This window comes from Anomaloglossus baeobatrachus, chromosome 1 (genome assembly GCF_048569485.1).
Source record: "Anomaloglossus baeobatrachus isolate aAnoBae1 chromosome 1, aAnoBae1.hap1, whole genome shotgun sequence".
Taxonomy (NCBI): Eukaryota; Metazoa; Chordata; class Amphibia; order Anura; family Aromobatidae; genus Anomaloglossus; species Anomaloglossus baeobatrachus.
Genome location: NC_134353.1, coordinates 607,426,459 through 607,444,549, shown reverse-complemented (window position 1 = coordinate 607,444,549; position 18,091 = coordinate 607,426,459).

Here is an 18,091-nt window from a genome sequence, read left to right as displayed (position 1 = left end):
AATAGAAAAAAATATCAATGACAATACAAGCTGTTCAAAATTTAAATAGTGAATCTTAAAAAAGATGCAAGGAAAAAAAAAAAATGCACGGTTTCGCTGCGCTGCTCAGAAAGGTAGTGATAAGGTTATTTGGGATGTAGATGTATTAATTATTTACATGCCACTACGCGTTTCGGGGGTACAACCTCCCCCTTCCTCAGGTCGGCTACCTGAGGAAGGGGGAGGTTGTACCCCCGAAACGCGTAGTGGCATGTAAATAATTAATAAATCTACATCCCAAATAACCTTATCACTACCTTTCTGAGCAGCGCAGCGAAACCGTGCATTTTTTTTTTTTCCTTGCATCTTTATCTCCAGGATCGTACTATCCGTTTGAATCTAACACCAGGGGCTGGGGAATCACCGCATCTGTGATCACGGGACCATCCGACCCGGAGGAGGAGCTGCTATCAGACGCCGGTCCGGCGGCTGCACACTGCACGTGGAAACCCTGATCGTGTGAGCAGAGTCCTGCGGAGTCAGGAGGACTGGATCCCTGCTGACAAGGAGCGGTGAACTTGCGATCCCCCTTCAATACCACTATCAGTGTTGTACCTGACGTACAACACTATCAGGTGAGTGTACACCTCACATTGTACATACCTCGGTACATTAAGATCCCACACAGGAGCGCCCTCTCTCTCTTTTTTCGAATCTTAAAAAAGAGGTACGTTTAAATCTATACTAAAGCATCTTTAACCAGTGGCATAACTAGAGTCCAATTGAACCAAGTGCAAAATTTGGACATGGGCCCATTTCACTTGGATGTCGGTCAGAGTTATGGGCCCTTGTAGCATTTTAAAGGGAACCTGTCAGCAGAAATTTCGCCCAAAAGCTAAAAGATTCCCCCTCTGCAGCTCCTGGGCTGCATTCTAGAAAGGTCCCTGTTATTATTGTGCCCCATGTGAGACCAAAATAAAGAGTTTATAAAGTGCTACCTTTTTGTATTCAGATAGTGTAAATGTGACACGGGGGCGGGCTTTCTGGCGTCCGTTATTCTGCCTCCTGGTCCTGTATGCCGCCCCCATCGCTCCTTTCCATAGCTGATGACACCGCCCACTGCTCCAGCCATCCCCGCGCATGCCCAGTGCCAGTCTCACGGGACTGAGCAGTGTGACCGCTGGTGACGTGTGCAAGTGATTATGAGCGGGGCTGTGATTGTTATCAGCAAGTACCCGCCCATAATCTCGTGAGCGCGCAAACCTCACTAGCGGTCACACTGTGCTCAGGGTAGTGCTAGACTGTATGGGCTGCTTCCAGGGATGACGTCCCTTTTGTCACGTGATAGGGGCGTGTTCAAAATACTATCACGTGACAAAAGGGACGTCATCCCTGGAAGCAGCCCATACAGTCTAGCACTACCCTGAGCACAGTGTGACCGCTGGAGAGGTTTGCGCGCTCACGAGATTATGGGCGGGTACTTGCTGATAACAATCACAGCCCCGCTCATAATCACTTGCCTGCGCACACGTCACCAGCGGTCACACTGCTCAGTCCCGTGAGACTGGCACTGGGCATGCGCGGGGATGGCTGGAGCAGTGGGCGGTGAATCAGCTATGGAAAGGAGCGATGGGGGCGGCATACAGGACCAGGGGGCAGAATAACGGACGCCAGAAAGCCCGCCCCCGTGTCACATTTACACTATCTGAATACAAAAAGGTACCACTTTATAAACTCTTTATTTTGGTCTCACATGGGGCACAATAATAACAGGGACCTTTCTAGAATGCAGCCCAGGAGCTGCAGAGGGGGAAGCTTTTAGCTTTTGGGCGAAATTTCTGCTGACAGGTTCCCTTTAAATCTTATAAGGAACAACTGCACATATTGCCACCCACCTTCTTTATGTAGCAATGCCCCCTATCCTGGGCCCCTTACAGGTATAAATGTCACCCATACATGTATGCTATATATATTCCGCATCCTGGTATACAGTACAGACAAAAAGTTTGGACACACCTTCTCATCTCTAGAACAACTGTTAAGATGAGACTTTGTGCAGCAGGCCTTCATGGTAAAATAGCTGCTAGGAAACCACTGGTAAGGACAGGCAACAAGCAGAAGAGACTTGTTTGGGCTAAAGAACACAAGGAATGGACATTAGACCAGTGGAAATCTGCGCTTTGGTCTGATGAATCCAAATTTGAGACCTTTGGATCCAACCACCGTGTCTTTGTACAAAAGGTGAACGACGGATAGACTCTACATGGCTGGTTCCCACCGTGAAGCATGGAGGAGGAGGTGTGATGGTGTGGGGGTGTTTTGCTGGTGACACTGTTGGGGATGTATTCAAAATTGATGGCATACAGAACCAGCATGGCTACTACAGCATCTTGCAGCGGCATGTTATTCAAACCGGTTTGTGTTTAGTTGGACCATCATTTATTTTTCAACAGGACAATGACCCCAAACACACCTCCAGGCTGTATAAGGGCTATCTGACTAAGAAGGAGAGTGATGGGGTGCTACGCTAGATGACCTGGTCTCCACAGTCACCAGACCTGAACCCAATCGAGATGGTTTGGGGTGAGCTGGACCCCAGAGTGAAGGCAAATGGGCCAACAAGTGCTAAGCATCTCTGTGAACTCCTTCAAGACTGTTGGAAAACCATTTCCGGTGACTACTTCTTGAAGCTCATCAAGAGAATGCCAAGAGTGTGCAAAGTAGTAATGAAAGCAAAAGGTGGCTACTTTGAAGAACCTAGAATATAAGACATATTTTCAGTTGTTTCACACTTTTTTAAGTATTTCATTCCACATGTTTTAATTCATAGTTTTGATGCCCTCAATGTGAATCTATAATTTTCAGAGTCCTGAAAATAAAGAAAACTCTTTGAATGATATGTGTCCAAACTTTTGGGCTGTACTGTATATGCCTCCTATCCTGGAACATATGTCCGCCATCATGGAGCCCATCCTTGTATATGTTTCCCCCATTCTGATATATATATATATATATATATATATATGTCCTAAATTCTGGGCCCCATACTGATATACACATCCCCCATTCTGGGCCCATCCTGGTATATACAGTATGTCCCCATTCCTGGTACATATGTCCATTTTCCTGGGTTCAATCCTGTTATATATGTCCCCCACCCTGGGCCCCATCCTGGTATATATGTCTTCCATCCTTATATCTATGTCCCCCACTTTGGCATATATGTCCCTCATCCTGGTACATATGCCCTAAATCCTGGGTTGGCGGGCCCCTTTCCAGCACAGGCCCAGTCGTGGCCCTGCTCTCTGCAAATGTAAATATTACACCCCAGTTTTAAACCTCTTTACTCCTGGGGAATTTTTCTCTTTTGCACTTTCATTTTTTCTATTCTTTATCCACGCAACATAACTGTGTATTCTTCCATCGGCATAGCTACAATTCATATACCCTGGCAGATTTTTTCTTTCTCGGCCTTGTTTCAGAGAATATGAATGATATCTTCCGGATCCATGCTTTCCTTAACTAAAAATCAGCAAAAACATTAGTACATGCCCTCATCATCTCCTGCCTTGACTACTGCAACCTTCTTCTCTCTGGCCTCCCTTCCAACACTCCTGAACACCTCCAATCTATCCTGAACTCTGCGGCCCGCTTAATCCACCTCTCCCCTCGCTATTCCCCAGCCTCGCCACTCTGCCAATCCCTTCACTGGCTTCCCATTGCCCAAAGACTCCAGTTCAAAACATTAACCATGACCTACAAAGCCATCCACAACCTGTTTCTTCCTTACATCTGTGACCTAGTCTCCCAGTACTTACCTGCACGCAACCTTAGATCCTCACAAGATCTCCATCTCTACTCCTCTCTTTTCTCCTCTTCCCACAATCGCATACAAGATTTCTCCCGTGCCTCCCCCATTCTCTGGAATGCTCTATGTAGCACCCAGGGATATGGGGAACTTGGATCCGGGCAGTGTACGCCTGGAGAATGTCACATTGGTGGTCGTTACCCGGTTCCATGCCCTGGGCCCTTTTTGTAATGGGGATATTTACAGGGGATTGGTGAATAAAGTTTATACATAACGCCACTTGCGGTGTTGCTTCTAAGTGTAGGGAGCCGCCACTGCAGAATGTCTCTACTGGGGTTGGTGGTATTGGCAGCTAGTATGGTAGTCCCTCCGCAAGTAGGGCCCCAGCAGGTGTATGGTGCAATGGGCGTCGGAAGAAGGGAGTATACACAGGTATTCAGTGCAACTGGTTTACTCAGTTTCTTGAGATGGTAACTGGGGGCATGAGGCTGGCTGGTTTCACCTCCAGATTCCCTTCATTCCAGTGCCAGTCTGGTTTCTCTGGTACCTTCTTCTCCTGCACCTGTCTCCGGTAAGTGGTTTCCCATTGTATGGAACACTGGGGGTCCCCGTTCTGTGGTTTGTCCACTTCTGTCCGCCTGACGATAGCGTGAACCCTGTGGGTTTGGAGTCTCTGGTCCTGTCCCCAGTTCTCCCGTTGCTACTGAGTCTTTGGATTTTTTAGGATCAGCAAGGTCCTTAATGGTCCCCTTTGCTTTGCAGGTGTTAACAGATCGGCCTGAAGCTCTTTCCTGTCCTAGGGTCCTGTACCCCATCGGTGCGTAGTTCTGGGAGTACTCCACCGTACTCCACCGGCGACCACTTCTCCTGAGTACCAAGTCACCGTTAACCCGAGTCAGGACGTCTTCTCAGTCAACTCTCTCTCCTAGACCGACTAGCGACTTTTCTGTCCACAGTCTGCCCCTCCCACCTGGTCAACTAGTGGACTGGATTGGCTCCACCTCTAGGCGGCCATCCATTGGTCCCACCCTAGCTGGGTACCATTGTATGGGGGATTGTTGGGGAAAACTGGGATTACCTGGGTTTTTGTTCGTACCGGCACTGGGATTCTGGGTCCCTAAGGTGGTAGGCCCTGCATTATTGTGGGGATGCAGAACCTTGTAGCACCCTGATGGTTTCAGGGGCGCTACACTCTACCCCAGCATATCAGTCTCTCTCCTACCATGAAAAGCTTCAAGAGGAACCTGAAGACCCACCTCTTCCGACAAGACTACAACCTACAATAACCCTCAGTCCAGTACACCACTGCGCAACCAGCTCTCTCCTCACCTATTGTACCCTCACCCATTCCCTATAGACTGTGAGCCCTCGCGGGCAGGGTCCTCTCTCCTCCTGTACTAGTCTGTTTTGTACTGTTAATGATTGTTGTACTAGTTTTTATGTATACCCTTTTTCACTTGTAAAGCGCCATGGAATTAATGGCGCTATAATAATAAATAATAATAATAATAATAATAACACAAGATCTTTCTTTCCACTCATGATTAGTGGTTGGGTGAAGCCATTTATTATCAAACTACTGTGTTTTCTTTTTTTAAATCATAATGACAACCAAAAACATCCAAATGAGCCTGATTAAAGCTTCACATACTCCAGTTCTTAATATTGCCTCCTCTAACATCAATGACAGCTTTAAGTCTTTTGTGGTAGTTGTGGATGAGGCTCTTTATTTTCTCAGATGGTAAAGCTGCCCATTCTTCTTGGCAAAAAGCCTCCAGTTCCTGTAAGTTCCTGGGCTTTCTTGCATGAACTACGGGATTGAGTTCTCCCCAGAGTGGTTCAATGATATTGAGGTCAGGAGACTGAGATGGCCACTCCAGAACCTTCACTTTGTTCTGCTGTAGCCAATAACAGGTCAACTTAGCCTTAGTGTTTTGTATCATTGTCATGTTGGAATGTCCAAGTACATCCCATGCGCAGCTTCCAGGCTGATGAGAGCAAATTTGCTTCCAGTATTTGCTGATAATGTGCTGCATTTATCTTTCCTTCAACTTTGACCAAGTTTCCTGTGCCTTTGTAGCGCACACATCCCCACATCATCAGCAATCCACCTCCGTGCTTTACAATAGCCATGGTGTTCCTTTTATCATAGGCCTTGTTGACACCTCTCCAAATGTAATGTTTATGGTTGTGGCCAAAAAGTTCGATTTTGGTCTCATCATTCCAAATTACCTTGTTCCAGAAGTTTGGAGGCTTGTCTCTTTGCTGTTTGGCATATTGTAGGTGAGATACTTTGTGGCATTTGCGCAGTAATGGCTTTCTTCTACCGACTCGACCATTCAGCCCATTTTTCTTAAAGTGTCTCCTTATTGTGCATCTTAAAACAGTTTTCAGTGAGTTCTGTATTTGAGTTGATGTTATTTGTGGGTTTTTATTTGCATCCCGAACACTTTTCCTGTCAGTTGTGGCCGAAATTTTGTTGGTCTACTTGATCATGGTTTGGTTTTTACAGAGCCCCTGATTTTCCATTTGTTAATGACAGTTTGAACACTGCTGACTGGCATTATCAATTCCTTGGATATCTTTTTGTATCACATTCCTGTTTTATACAGTTCAACTATCTTTTCCTGTAGATGCATTGACAATTCTTGTCACAATACAGAAAAGTCAGTGACTGGATGAAACATGCAAGAGTCTGTCTGGATCCCAGAAACTAACTCAGCTTTTACGCACACACGCTTATTGCAAGCAAATAGGTCACAGTTGAGGATATTACCTTTATTAGCTATTCAAACCCATCAACTTCTGTGCATGTTATCAGGCCAAAATCACCAGGGTATGTGAACTTTAGATCAGGGTCATGTGGATGTTTTTGATTGTCATTATGATTGAAAAAGAGAAAACAGTAGTTTGACAATAAATGGCTTCACCCAACCACTAACCATGAGTGGAAAAAAAGATTTTGTGTTATCATTCTCTTATTTATTCTCTGAAAAAAGGCCAAGAAAGCAAAAAATCTGCTGGGGTATGTAAACGTTTGAGCACAACTGTATATGAAACCTTGTGTTTTGCAGTACAATTTGTAGTTTTGAAAGACACTTTTCATATTACCATACAATATATTAAATAACAGGAAGAAAATTCTAAGTATGTATATATAAAAATTACTTGGAAACCTGATTCTCTCAGGCTGCTTTCACACATCCGGCTTGAGCTCTGTGGCTCAATCCGGCTGTGCAAGCTATGCAACGGATGTGGTGAAAACACCGCATCCTTTGCATAAGTTTTTCCCATGCAGCCCGTCCGGTTTTTGCCGCTTGCGGCATGCTACTGAGCATGCGCAGTGGCAAAAACCGCATGCGGCGGCCGGATGCGGTTTTTGCCGCATCGCGCCGCATCCGGCCGCCATAGGCATGTATTGAAAAATACGCCGCATCGGCCGAATGCGGCGCGATGCGTTTTTTTTTGCCGCACGTAAAAACGTGCTAGGCAACGTTCCATCCGGCCGCCGCATCGGCTAAATCTGCCGCATGCGGCAAAAACCGGATGGAACGCAAGGCCTTGCGGCACAATGCGGCACTAATTAAAGTCTATGCAGAAAAAACACAACCGGCAGCAAAAAAAAAAACAGTTGCGATTTTCCTGCAAAGTGCCGGAGTGTGCCGCATTGCAAAAAACGGAGGTGTGAAAGTAGCCTAAGTCAGTTTTATTACAGCGATACCAAACTTGCATTTTCTTTTTTTGGAGGGTGAAAACAAGTCATAAGTTTATTAAAAAAAAATGTAGTTTGTTTCACCATTTTCCGATACCTTAACTTTGTTGTTTTATTTCATCTTCAATGAGCTTTTGATCATCCATTGTGGTTTTTTTAGAGTTATCTTGACCGAAAAATCCCAGTTCAGGCATTTTGATTTTTTTTCTCTTTCTTTTTTTTTTGTTTTTTTTTTATCTCTTATTAAATATAGAGCAATACCAGATATGTTTTTGTTTTCATTTCTTTAGGGAATAGGGAAAAAGGGGGTGTATTACATTTTTTATAATTTTTTTTTATTTTAAAACCTTTTTTTATTTTTACTTTATTATTCATTCATTTTACGAGACTTGAACCTGTGATTATTTGATTGCTTGTCCTATACACTGGAATACTATAATATTGTAGTACATATACTATAATATTGTAGTACATATATAATATACTACATTATTATAGTATTCCAGTGTATAGGACAAGCAATCAAATAACCACAGGTTCAAGTCTCGTAAAATGAGTAATCTTGTAATCTGTTTTGTAGTGTAATCTTGATCTGTTTTGAAGCACATCTCATTGCTAAACTTCAAAGAAGGACCAAGTTGGGGGTCCAGTCTCTAGGTTGTCACAGATGCCCAGCAGTGCCCTGAGATTATACCCATGGTTGCCAACCTACTATTCAATTTTTCCTGGATAACTGAACCAAAATTTGTGGAAGGTCCAAATTTTTAATGGACATATGACACACCCCTTAATAAAGCCATGCCCCTTGGAAAAACTACACCCTCTGAGATGTCCATAGAGATAAAGAGTAAAAGCACATATGTATAGTATATAAAGACAGACTAATACAGTTATTGAGAACTACAACCAGTATACAGGACAGGAGAAGTGGTACTGTGCTGTGTATAATTACACCCCCTGTACAAATTTCCCACTATATACAGTAATATAGCCCACACTATATACTGTAGCTTCATACAATATACTATAATATAACATACTATATAGTGTAGAACTGTGTATATGTTATACAGTGTGAAGCTGTGCCAATGTATATAATTTATAGTGTGGAGTCCACACTTTGCACTATATATACAGCTCTACACTTTACTACCCTCCACAACATTGAAATTACAATACCAAGATTGAAAACTTGTAGATTATGGAAATCACAGGATGGAGACATTACTGATCTGCAAATAATGAAAATATGGTAACAGCATTTTGAAAACATTTTCATTTAATAAGTATGTAGTATGAGCCACGTGCAGAAATCCCGGCACTTCCAGCCTGGGCTGCTATCAGCGATGTTATTAATGGTTTGAGGAAGATTCTGCTACTGAATACTCTTGGGCATATCATCCGGATCCACTGCCAGCAACAACTGTGTAATCCCCGACTAGTGGCGTCCCCGATGTGTGTCAGAGAGGTCGTATTTAGAGATAAGTGAACCTCTTTAGGTTCGCTTTGCCGACCCCACCCAAACAATCTATACATTCGTCGAACCAAATCCAAACCGTTTTCGAACCTCAACGAACCCTATTGGATTGAATGGGAGGCCAAATGTAAGGCAGACAAAAAACCTTTAGGGGGTCGAAAACCTTCCAAAATAGCAAAAATATGTTTTACAGTGCAGTACCACTGTTTTGGCATAGCTATTAGCTTCCTAGACTATTGACAAAAGAAATATGGAGGTGGATGAGAGATAGGTGTAGGGCTAATGCTCCCATACACATGCAAGTACAGACAAGACACAACTTTGAGACTCATCTTGTTGTTTTGACATTTGAAAAACTTAATGGAAGACAGCATTACAGTAGCATCAATTGCCCCATCCCCATAGTGTCTTTGCACAGCAGGGAGGTATAGTCCATGCAACACACAGGCTGTGATTCGGCATTTCAATTTTAAAATGAAGATCTGCATGAGTGACAGGTACGCCTGTTGCTCCCAGAAGCCTAACACTACCCCCAAATCACAACTTTGAGACCCATCTTGGAGTCTTGACCTTTAAAAACCTTTCAGGCAGACAGCAGTAAAGTAGCATCAATTGTCCCCTCCCCATAGTGTATTTGCTCAGCAGGGAGGTATGGTCTATGCAACACACAAAATGTGGCATGGCATTTCAGTGTTAGAAGTCAAGCAATGCATGACAAACAAGCGTAGGCCTCTTGCTCCCAGAAGACAGGCACTACAGACAAAAGTCAACTTGGAGACCCTACTTAGAGTCCCCACATTTCTAAAAATTAAGGTCAAGCAACAGGAAAAGTAGCAACAATTGGCATACACTACCAATAGTCCAACAAAGCAACATGGCTGCATGGAATCGGCATTGGAACAAGGCCTGAACCAGCATTTCTACCTTCACCAGAGACAGCAAGATAACATACAGGCATAGGCCTCTTGATCTCAGACCACTGAACCTGCAGTCAGAAGAGAATGCTGAAACCCAACTTGCAGTGTTGAGATTTAAAAACATTTCAGGCACACATCAGGACAGTGACATCAATTGCCCCCTCCCTATTTTATCATAGTGTCTTTTCACAGCAGGGAGATATGATCCATGCAACACACAGGATGTGGCTTGGCATTTAAATGTTAAAAATCAAAAGATGCATGACGACAGGGACAGGCCTCTTGTTCCCAGAAGACTGGCACTACAGACAAAAGCCAACTTGGCAACTTGGAGCCCCTAGATCCAGAGGTTTGTCTCGCAAGCCTTAGAGATTTCAACACTTGTGAAGCAGCCCCTTCTTTGACTGCCCCCGCAACCACCAGAGTAACCCAGTGCCTAGTCAACAAGATTTAATGCCCATGGCCATGTTCAGGTGTCAGTGGTGAAATGCACCCTTGGAAACACAGAGTTTTTCAAGAAAGAGGTAATCTTGGCTGGGACAGGGACATGATGGTATAGTGCAGGCACAGCTTTATTAGAGAAGTAATGGCGACTGGGCAACTGGTACTAGGGTACTGCAACTGCCATCAGGTTTCGGAAACCATTTATATCCACTAGGTTATTCGTCAAAAAACCTGCCTCCATTAACAATAATGGAGCTGGGAGCCACAGTGCAGCCAGAAATTCAGAAGAATGCGCAGCGACAGACTTAAATGGAATGTTGGCATGTCACAATGCAACCAGGGAAAGAGACAGAGACAGACAGACAGGGAAAGAGACTGACAGACATAGACAGAGAGACATGGAAATAGACAGACAGGGAAAGAGACAGACACAGACAAAGAGACAGACAGACAGGGAAAGAGACAGACACTGACAAAGAGAAAGATAGGAAAAAGACAGATAGGGACAGACAGGTAAAGATATAGAGAGACAGACAGGGTAAGAGAGAGAGACAGACAGGTAAAGAGATAGAGAGACAGACAAGGAAAGAGACAGAGACAGACAGGGAAATAGACAGAGACTGGCAGAGACAGATAGGGAAAGAGACAGACAGACAAAGAGATAGAGACAGAGAGAGACAGATAGACAGATACAGACAGACAGAGACAGACAAAGACTGGGAGAGAAATAGAGAGACAGTTACTATCCCGGGCAACGCCGGGTGCTACAGCTAGTAGTGTATAAACAGCAAAAAAAGCAATACACAGATCCACACTATATACATACTGTATATTGTAGAGAGACATATTGTAACACAAGATATAGTGTCGACCTGTATATACAGTATGGTGCTGTGTATGAGCTGGAAACATGAGCCGAAAGACAGACACATACAAATATACTCACCAGCCACAAGCGTCTATGACCACTGAAACAGAAGATAAAAATGAAGTCAAGGTGCGCTTGGCGCTGATTGGCTGATCTTCTTTCCTCCCGTCAGTGTATTTCTTCTTCTAGTAGTGTCCTGTTTGTACTGTGCATGGCAGTCTCTTTAGCCCATTCGCAGTAGAATGTCAAAAATAGGCTAAAAATAAAATCACGAATGGTGCTTTTTTCTGCCAAATGCTACACACAGCAGAGAAAACCACTGGGTTTTTACGGATGTCCGTAAAATTTATGGACAGTTTGCAAACCAGAACACTCCCTTGGAATAACCTTGCATTGCAGCTGATCTTGATTTTATATGTGTATTATGATCAATCTGTTTTTATTAATTTTCATACATATACAAGAATGAAGTATAGAAAGAAAAAACAAAAGCAAAGCAAGATTAGATAACGAGTTCGTTAGAACAGTCCCTCTCCATGTCCAACCTTTCTATAAATCTAGAGCATATACCATTTGAGAATCGAAAAATAAACTGTTCCTTTACGTTATATTAGCATTCCTTCTCAGTTAGCTAGTAACTATCTGTTTCCACTCTCGTTTCCTTACACTTACGGACGTGTTTCAAGTTCTATATCTTGCTTCGTATTAACTCCATTTTCTATCGAACATATAATTGGAACTATGCTATTTTCCTATTTTTCGGTCTGGGGGGGAGGATCTTCAATGTAACCCCCTTAATGTCAGAATGTCTTGCCTCCGGATAGTGCCAAAATGCCCCCCCACCCATTGTTATACGTCTGAGTAGGTTTTAAGCAATGCCCCTCAGTACGGTCCACTGGGACTCCATCCAATTATTGTTTGTAGGTGGAATATATGAGGGTTGCGAGAGGAGGGGAATGTTTTAGTGTACTTGGGGAGATCGTATGAAGTCGTTAGGTAAAGAGGAAAGAGATGTCAGAAAAGAAACTGGGTATATAGTGCATGGGGGGGGGGGAATGTACTGGGGAGAGAAGAGACGATAGAAAGGAGAGAAGGAAGAGAGGAAGAAGAGAGAAGAGGAGAGAAAAAAAAAAGGGGGGGAGAGGGTGGGAGGGGTTTGGGGATTATGAGATGGATGTGTAATTAAGGGATGGGAAGGGTGTGGGGACAGAGGAGGGGAGTGGTAGGGCCAGGGGTATTTATGACACACCATTACCCGAGGCCTCGCCTCACTGAGCCAGTATCCTCGAGAAATCCTGAGTTTCCTTAAATATGATCCAGGACTGCCAGGTCCGGGTGTGAGTATCCGCATTGTCATTTGCTATTGCGGATAGTTCTTCCATTAGGGCTATGTGTGAAAACTCCGTAAACCACTCCCCAATAGGTGGCGTCTCCATCCTCTGCCAGTACCTGGGGATTACTGATCTAGCTGCTATCAAGCAAAACCTTAGAATATCTCTTTTTTGTGCCCCTATGGTGCCTGGTAGAATGGAAAGGATCGCCACCTGGGGGGTAGGCCCAATCTGAGTTCCTGTGATCTTGGTATAGGCCCCGAATACTGCGTCCCAGAAGGGTTTGATTTTATCACATTTCCACCATATGTGGGACATTGTCCCTTTTTCAGTGCCACAGCGCCAGCACCTGTCTGAGGCCGAAGGGAATAGTTTATGAATTTTAGTTGGGCATAGGTACCACCTAGCCAGAATCTTGTAATTTTTTTCCTGAGCAAACCCTGCCACCGACATTTTGTGTGTAAAGAGAAAGGCTTTTTGCTTATCCCCCTTTGAGATCGTGATGCCCAGTTCCTCCTCCCATGCGCGGACAAAGTCCGGGCTCGGGTGATTGGACCGTCCGTTAAGATGTTTACATATCACTGAGATCAGATGGGGGGGTGGTGATTTCCCCAGAAACAGGCCCTCAAACGGCGTAGGTGTCGCTGGGTGAGGATGTTGCTCCTCTGCTCGCTATCCCCCCAAAAAGGACCGCAGCTGTCCATACTGCAACCAAGAGAGTTTCATGGGAGGATCTCTTGCCTCCAACTGTTCCCGGGTAGGGATACTCGTGTCCTGCAGTAAGTGAACCACCCGAAGATCCGATTTCTGGTGCCATCGTAGAAATTTCTCCACTCCCATCGCTGGGGGGAACTCTGGGTTATTGAATATGGGAGTTAATGAGCTAGGGGTCTTAGTCAGTACACTGTTTACTCTGTCTATCCCACACCGTCATTGTTGCCTTCACCAATACCCCTTCCGGGTCAATATGTATCTTGTCCCTCTGTCCTATCCACGGAAGGTTTTTTAAAGGTGTTTGGGTGCAACCTTGCTCCAGCTCTACCCATTGTTTGGTGTCTGCATGGAAGTGCTAGTCAAACAACCTGACCAGTACCGATGGTTGGTGATAGATTTGTAGATTTGGTAATCCCCCCCCCCCTCTTGCTTGTGTCTGGTGAGTGTCAAGAACTTTATTCTGGGTTTTGCTTGTTTCCATATGAATTTTGTAAGACCGGTCTTCATGGATTTGAAGAAACTTGTTGGAGGATTTATGGGAACACCGTGGAATACATATAAGAATCTTGGGAGAATGTCCATTTTAAAAGTGTTAATCCTCCCAAATCAGGTTAGGGGTTTTTTATTATATGTGATGAAGTCCCTAATGGTTTTGTCTAGTAGGGTTTGATAATTTAGTGCGTACAGTTTATAAAGGTCGGCTGGGATCTGGATTCCCAGGTACTTAATTGAGTGTGCCTGCCACTTAAATGGGAAGTTTTCCTGGGATCTCTGTACTTCTGACGTCGGTAGTGAAATGTTTAGGGCCTCCGTTTTCTTATAGTTGACTTTAAAGTTACTAAGGTTCCCATAACATTCAAACTCCCTCAGGAGCGAGGGGAAGGAGACATGGGGTTCTGTAAAATATAGCAGTAGGTCGTCTGCGTACAGGGCCGTTTTATATTGTCTACCGTTCAAGCTCAGACCTCGCACACTGGGGTTCTTCCTGATAGCCACTGCCAAGTGTTCCATCACAATGGCGTAGATTAGTGGGGATAGCGGGCATCCCTGTCTAGTACCGTTGTGGATCCGGAAAGGGGTGGATAGCGAGCCATTTGCTTTTATCCGAGATGTAGGGCCTGTATAAAGGGCCATTATTTTAGCTAGGAACCGACTCCTCAGTCCGATCTGTTTAGGGGCCGCCTCCATAAAACCCCAGTGTACGCGGTCAAAAGCCTTCTCGGCGTCAATTGACAGCAAGCCCACTCCCCCTGGGCTCGCCCCTGCCCTGGCAATCAGCGATATGGTCTTACATACATTGTCTCTCGCCTCTCGCCCCCAAACGAATCCCACCTGATCTGAGTGTATTATATTTGGGAGTATCGGTGTCAGTCTGTTGGCTAATAGTTTGGCGAAGATTTTGATGTCTACATTTATCAATGAGATAGGGCGATAATTTGTTACCATTGTGGGGTCTTTCTCTGGTTTGGGTATTACAACTATGTGAGCCTCTAATGATTGGGGGGTAAACCCATTGGTATATGTGACTGAGTTAAACACCTTTGTCATGAAGCGTGTGAGCCGGTCTCTGAAGGTCTTAAAGAATAGTGGGGAAAAGCCGTCTGGTCCGGGGCTCTTACCGCTAGGTGTGTTGTTGATAGCTGCCTCCACCTCCGCCTCAGTGAAGCGTTCTTCCAGCTGAGTTGCTACTTCGTCCCCTATTAGCGGGAGGGCTGTGTCCAACATGTATTCTTTTACCCGTCTCTGAAACTCCTGAGGATCCATATCCGAGAATTTCCCTTTGATATTGTATAAATTGGAATAAAATGTTTTCATAATGTCTAGGATTTCTTCAGGGTTGTGTTTCTGTCCCATTTGGGTGCCTTAACCGTGGGATATATTGAGTCTGTGTATGGGGGTGAAGGAGGCGTGACATTGAGCGACCGCGTTTATCTGAGTGGTGATATAAGGTCTTTTTGAATTGATTTTTGAATCTCAGGTAACTTAAGTTTAAGATGGCTTTTAGGTCATCTCTACATTTAGTGAGTTCTATCAGTTTTTCTGGAGATGGTAGACTCTTATGTTGAGTTTCTAGTATTTGAATTTGGGCCAAGAGCTCCGTCACCCTTGCTTCTTTTGCTCTTTTGACACGTGCTCCCTGTTTTATACAAGTGCCTCTCAAGACACACTTCAGGGCCTCCCATTTAATGGGGTACGGTGTATCGTCTGATGCGTGTACTGAGATGAAGGAGTCAACTGAGTCTCCAATGTCTGTCATGCACATAGGGTCCCAGAGCAAAGTGTCATTTAGTCTCCAGTTCCAAGTTTGCTCAGGTCTATCCGGGGAAAACAGTGTCAAAAAGATCGGTGCGTGGTCTGACCACAAGAAGTTGCCTATGGAGGTGTTAGGTTTCCACCTGAGGGCGTGGTGACTTATTAAAAATAGGTCAATTCTGCTATAGGAGTTGTGGGGGTTCAAGAAAAACGTGTAGTCCTTCCCCTGGGGATTCATTATCCTCCAGATGTCCACCAGTTGCAGTCTATGTATTTCTTTTTTCAAAGCCCTAAGTGACCCTCCCGGGACTGCACTCCGTCCCGATGTGGTGTCCATCCCTGGGTTCAGTGTCAGGTTAAAGTCCCCTCCTATCACCACCACCCCCTCAGCGAATCCGGACAAGGTTTTCAGGAAAGAGATGCATGCTTTTGCTTGATTCTGACTAGGCGAGTACCATCCCACGATCGTATAAAGCGTTGAGTTGATTCTGATTTTTATCAGTATGAATCTACCGTTGGGGTCTGTGATTGAATCAATCACAGAGTGACCCAAGTTTTTATGGATCGCTATGGAAACCCCCCTTGAACGCGATTCCGTGTTAGAGCTGTGGTGCCATTCAGTGTAGTACCTATCCTTGATGTTGGGGGTGTGGCCCGTTTTAAAGTGTGTCTCCTCTAGTATCAGTACCTGAATCTTTTGTTTGTGCATACCATATAAAACTTGTGATCTCTTCTGTGGGGTATTAAATCCCCTGATGTTAATGGATCCGAAATTCAGAGATGTCATGTTCAATGAATCCCACCGTCACCGGATGGCGTAGAGCCTGTGTGTCTATTACCGTGTTGTGGTGGCCAGGGGGGTACGGGGGGGGGAAAGGGGCGGGTGGGGAAAAGGGGGAGAAGAAAGAGAGAAAAGGAAAGAAAGAAAAAAAAAAAAATTTGAGGAGGGGGAGGAGGAGTAGGGGAGAGAGAGGGATATGAAGGGGGACAAAAAAAGGGGGGAGAAGTAAAAGAAAGGTTGTTAAAGAAGTATTAGAGGGGAGAAAACAGGAAGTATTTGTGGATACTGAGTGAGAAAAGTGTTAGAAAAGACAGTGATGGGGCACTCTCAATTCGAGGGGTACCCCTAGAATCAAAGGGAATATGGAAAGAAGTTTTCCTACCGTACCACTAGATGGTACTCCCTTTCTTTGGTCAGCGAGCTTTCTACCGAGGAGATCTCCCCCCAGACCGACAGAACCACAATCTGTAACTCAAAGTAAAATATGTCAACAATTAACACCCAACCGTTACGATCATATTCTCAAGTATAACAATAGCGATTATCCCCGCTGTATAACAGAGCTCCTTGCATAAAGATATGGACATCCCCCCTATTCCACCCCCCCATCTAGGCTTTCATAAGTGGCAATTGACTGTTTTCACAATGGCGAGCTTAATAGTCCCTGCAGGGGCTTCTTTTCTTTGGTCTCGCCGCTCGTCACTTTCCGTCGAGTCCCTCCTCCGTCTTGTCGTTCGACAGTCCATTTCCAGGGGGGGGACTGGGGAGTGTCTCTGTGGCATAAATTTTTGTTTTTGTTCTCTTGAGTATTGGAGGCTTCTCATCTCATCTCTCCATGCTCAGTCAATCTCTCCCCTTCTCCTGGGGTCCCGTCCTCTCTGGGGTAGTGGGGGAGCAGGGTACGGGGGTCTCCCCCCCAAAAGACCTGAGGGAAGCTGGGGCCAGTCCCTGATCTCCACCGGCGGCAATCGGAGAGCATTAGTAAAGGCGTCGATTCCTCTGGGGTGGCTGAGGGTGTGAACTCTTCTCTCGTGTCGGACCCATAGGCGGAACGGGAACACCCATGTGTACAGCAGATTGTGCCGCCGGAGAACATCCAGTAGGGTTCTCAGTGCCTTTCTTTTTTGCAAAATCCATCTGGATAGGTCTGGGAGGATCTGGAGTTGCTTGTCTTGGTGACGGACCATTCCGGCCTCGCGGGCCCGTGCCATGATAGAGTCTTTTAGCTGGTAGCGATGGACCCTGCAGATCACATCTCTGGGGTATTCTGGGTCAATTGATTTGGGTCCTAAGGCCCTGTGGACTCTATCTAGCTCGAGGTTGGTATCCAGGGGGACCTGCAGGAGTGAGTTGAATATATGACGTGTTGTTTTATCCAGCTACCCCGGCTCAATAGACTCTGGGAGGCCCCGTATTCTTATATTATTTCGCCGCCCTCTGTTTTCTGCATCGTCCATTTGATCAGCCAGGTAATGCAGTTGGTAAGAGTGGATTGACAGGTCAGAGGAGTGGGTGTTTAGTGTTTGTGAAATAGATGCTGCAGTTGTCTCCACGGTGTTCACTCTTTCCCTCATATGCTGTACATCATCTTTCAGAGCCATCAGTTCCGCTTTGTATGCGTTTTCCAGTCGGGATACGTATTGCTCCATTTCCTCCCGTGATGGCATGTTTTTAATTCTAATGCTTAAGTCCCGAAGGTCTCTCAGGGCCGCCTTTCTCACCGACCTGAGACCTTCATCCCCCAGTTGCATCATCTGATCTTGAATTCCCTGTGGGGAGTGAGCATCTCTCTGGGGGGGTTCATATG